General features: G+C 32.8%; 1 non-coding gene across 1 annotated transcript; it reads left to right on the top strand.

Moving 5' to 3' along the window:
- The first annotated feature begins 1,920 nt into the window (after nucleotides 1-1,920).
- On the top strand, nucleotides 1,921-2,027 carry LOC139894806 (small nucleolar RNA R71). The gene has a single exon (XR_011775288.1). It is a non-coding gene; the product is annotated as a small nucleolar RNA R71 (small nucleolar RNA).
- Nucleotides 2,028-4,293: the final 2,266 nt, after the last annotated feature.

Below are 4,293 nucleotides of genomic sequence, written 5' to 3'. Positions count from 1 at the left end.
AGGTCCTGGTTCTGGATGTAACGTCCTTGCGTACAATTTAATATCTTGTACTTTGTGTTTTGTAACTTGTACTTTTGTCATTTCTAGATGCTTCTCATCAATAAATTGAACCACTTTAATTGTACTTTGTACTTTTTAGCTTTTTGGTCATTTGTGTCTTCAATTCGTCGAATCTGCCTTTTGTTTTCACCTTTTAATATTTAAACGAATATCACTTGTAAATAGAACAATTGCAACTAAAAGCTTGTCTTTCTTGAGGGATAATGCTATGAAATATATGTTCGTTTTTAGCATTATCAATTTTCCCCACACTTAGGCGTTTTATTATTGTTAAGCACTACCATTGGAGTTGGTAAAACAATATGCTTCTCATCGATCGTTTTTAATGGTTCAATGGTTTTGGTTGGTGGATATTTAGACTTTCGACTCATAAAGGTGATCGATTTGTCACCATCACTAAGTGTCATTCTATCCTCTCTTACATTAATGAATGCCTCGGTGGATGCTAAAAATGGTCGACCTAAAATTAGAGGAATGTTTGAGTCCTCTTCTATTTCAATGACAATAAATTCAACTAGAAAGGTTAAATTACCTACTTGAACGGGTAAGTTGTCAACAATTCCAACTTGGTGCTTAATGGTTTGATCAAAGAGTCTAACACTCATTTTCGTTGGACCTAACTCACTTACTCCTAATCTCTTATATAATGAAAGAGGCATAACACTCACACTCGCACCTAAATCTGCTAGTGCATCATACATGACACAATTACTAAGCAGACAAGTAACAATAAATTCACCTGGATCACCCAACCTGGGTGGAGGTTTCGGTGGAACTGTCTTCACCGGGTTTACTTTTACGGTTTTTGTTTCTTGCGCTTTCTTATTCTTCTTCTTTTTTCCAGAGGTATCACAAACTTTATTACCTATCATTTGCTCATACTCAACTCCTTTTCTTGGAAACGGGATGGGGGGTCTGTATGGTGCCACCACTGGCTTTACATACTCGGGTGGTGGTGGTGGTGTTGTAACTTCTTCATTGTTACTCACATCGAATACATTCTTATCTTCTGATGCTGGTTTTTTAGAATTTGTTGAAACCATATTAACATTTCCATTCCGAGGATTTACTTCAGTATTATTCGGTAGCTTTCCTTATTCCCTCTCACTCATCATGCTAGCAAGAGTACCTACGTGTTTTTCTAGATTCAAAATGGAAGTTTATTGAGTTCATAATGACTGATCAAACCTCTCATTTGTTTGGATTTGAGATGTAATAAATTGTGTTTGAGATTCCATTAGCTTTGCCATCATTTCTTCCAGATTTGGCTTTTTCTCTTCGGTTTGTTGTGGTGGTTTATACAAGCCAGGTCTTTGTTGATTGAAAGTGTTATTTTGAGTTGGTTGGTTATTCAGACTTTGTTGGTTGTACAAGTTATTTTTGGGTCCATTTGGATTGTAAAGAATGCTTTGATTTCGATTGAAGTTTGGCCTTGGCGGTTGATAATTATTTTGATAATTATTTCCCGGCCTTTAGTTCATGTAGGAAACATTCTCTCGTTGTTCCATCGTTTGTTCAATGTGACAATCTTTCGTTAAGTGTGGTCCACCGCATTGCTCACAACTGATTCGTATTGCGTAAATATCTTTAGTCATCTTTTCCATTCGTCTTTCGAAAGCATCTATTTTTGCGGAAACGGAATCAAAGTCGTGGCTAGAATCGGCTCTAGCCGCTTTAGATGAACGAAAGATATCTTTTTCTTGATGCCACTCATGCGAGTTGGATGCTGTGTTATCAATGATTTTATGAGCTTCGGTTGTGGTTTTCTTCATAACGGAACCACCAGCTGCTGTGTCAATGTCTTTTCGTGTAGTAACATCGCAACTTTGGTAGAATATTTGTACTATTTGATAAGTATCTAAACCATGCTGAGGACATTCTCTCAACAACTTTCCGAATCTTGTCCACGCCTCATATAATGTTTCATTTGACTTTTGCGCGAACGTAATAATTTCTCCTTGAAGTCTCACGGCTTTAGATGCCGGAAAGAATCTTTTAAGAAAATTTTCAACTAAGACATCCCATGTGTCAATCGCTCCTTCGGGTAACGATTCTAACCAATCTTTGGCTTCTTGCTTTAAAGTCCAGGGAAACAACATGAGATAGATCTGTTCATCCTCAACTTCTCTGATTTTGAATAGAGTACAAATCCTATTAAGGGTTCGAAGATATTCGTTTGGATCTTCTTTTGGTGTACCACTAAATTGGCATTGATTAGTTACCATGTGTAGGATTTTTCCTTTGATTTCATAATCTGACGCATTAACATCTGGCTTAATAATGGCGTGACCTTGGCCAGTACGTGTGGCTCTCATTCGGTCTTCCATACTTAAAGGTTCCTGATTTTCCATGATTGAATTTGTTGAATACGAATCACTAGAGGATTCTGATTTAACGGTTTGTGGTTCAGGAGGAATGATTATTGGTTCAGATTCTTGGAATTGTCCTTGAATATCCTCAGGGTTCTCAATTGTGAAATCGGGTTCAAAAGATGGATTATCGGACATTCGAATTGGAGAACTTGTTCGATTAGATGGTGATTCTAAAGAAAAATCAACGGCGATAATATTGACTAGATGTCTTGATCGAGTTACATGTGGTGAACATATGAAAGGTGGTGAACGTTTTGCTCGGTGCATTCACTGAATATCCTATTAGTTATAAAGATAAAAATTATATAAGTTATCAAATTAATAGACTTTTCTACTTTTGTTCACGTTTCGAATAGCCAATAGATGCAGCAGGTAGCCAGGACCCTTTAAATCGGAAGCCCACAACTCGCCACTAACAAATCTAACTATTACTACGAACCAGAAAATTTTGGATGTCTATCAATTTAACCGCTTAAAATAATTTTTTTCGTCGAAGTTTAAAGAAAATTCTATGTCCTAAAGACTAGAGCATAGAAATGAGAAAGAAGAAGAGTGCGTCGAAAAACAAGAGTCGAAAAACAAATGTCGAAAAACAAACAGTCAAAAAATAAAAATAAGAAAATAAAGCGTTGAAACTTAGAATTCTAAAAACTTAAGTCTAAAAGTTGCGTCTAAAAGTATTAAAGCTTAAAAGAAATTCTATATCCAAAACGGCAATAACTTAAAAGGCACTAAAATCTATTTAATACTAAAGCGATAAGCGACGTCGTACAATTCTAAAGTGCCTAAATCTTAATCTAAAGAAAAAGCACTTAAGGGATTTTACGGCAATGCCTAAAAATCTAGAAATAGAAATAACTATGGCAAAAATACTAATCTTAAAACTAATTACGAATGATAAATATACAAATTACGAATTATATGTTTAAAAAGATACGAAATAAAAAAAAATAAAACTTAAAGTTATAAAAGTACAATTTTTATAAAAATATTATTTTTATATTATTATTTTATAAAAGTATTAATTTTATAAATTAATAAAACTAATTAAAACTTTAAAAATATAAATTTAATTAAAAACTAAAACTATTTAATATTAAATATAAACCCTAATCATAATTAATAATAATTAATTTTTAACCCTAATTTCGTAATAAATGAGGTACCAGGCCAGGCGTGTCAGATGGCTCCGTGAGTAGAGATTTGTTTATGCTAAAAAGCTCCGCGAGTGTGGAGGTTCAGGTTCAGATGAGTAACAGGCTCAAATTCGTTCGACAGGTTTAGTTTTTAATATTTTTTTTTCTGATTTTTAATTTATAGAAATAAAATAATTTGAATAAAATTTTTTTACTTATTAGGTTTTTTTATAACTTTTAACAATAAACAAAAATATAAACTTTTTAATTTTAACTAAACTTAAAAATATAGATATGTATTTTTTTTCTTGTTTTTATATTTTTGTTTTTAATATTTAAAACTTACTATATTTTTACAAAAATAGATTAAAAATAAATATTTTTTTAGAAAAATAGCGTTTTGTTTCGCCGTTCCCCGGCAGCGGCGCCAAAAATACTTGATGTTATGCGAGGTGTATACGAAATAGTTATATTTTTATTGCAAAATACTATTTAATACGATACAATTTTTATTTATTTATAGAGTGGATATACCTAAACCTTGCTACAACACTTATAGCCAGTGTACCTAATCGTACAGTAGTGTAGTTTTTAGTAAGTCCGGTTCGTTCCGAAGGGAGCTATCCAAGTTTAACGCTATATTTATTTTAAACTATATCTGTATCGATATATATATAAGTAATATTATTATTATTATAAAAGGGGGGGTTTTTACCGTTTAATGA

The sequence above is a fragment of the Rutidosis leptorrhynchoides genome, chromosome 2 (genome assembly GCF_046630445.1).
Source record: "Rutidosis leptorrhynchoides isolate AG116_Rl617_1_P2 chromosome 2, CSIRO_AGI_Rlap_v1, whole genome shotgun sequence".
Classification (NCBI taxonomy): domain Eukaryota; kingdom Viridiplantae; phylum Streptophyta; class Magnoliopsida; order Asterales; family Asteraceae; genus Rutidosis; species Rutidosis leptorrhynchoides.
This window is presented reverse-complemented; position numbering and strand designations above follow the sequence as displayed.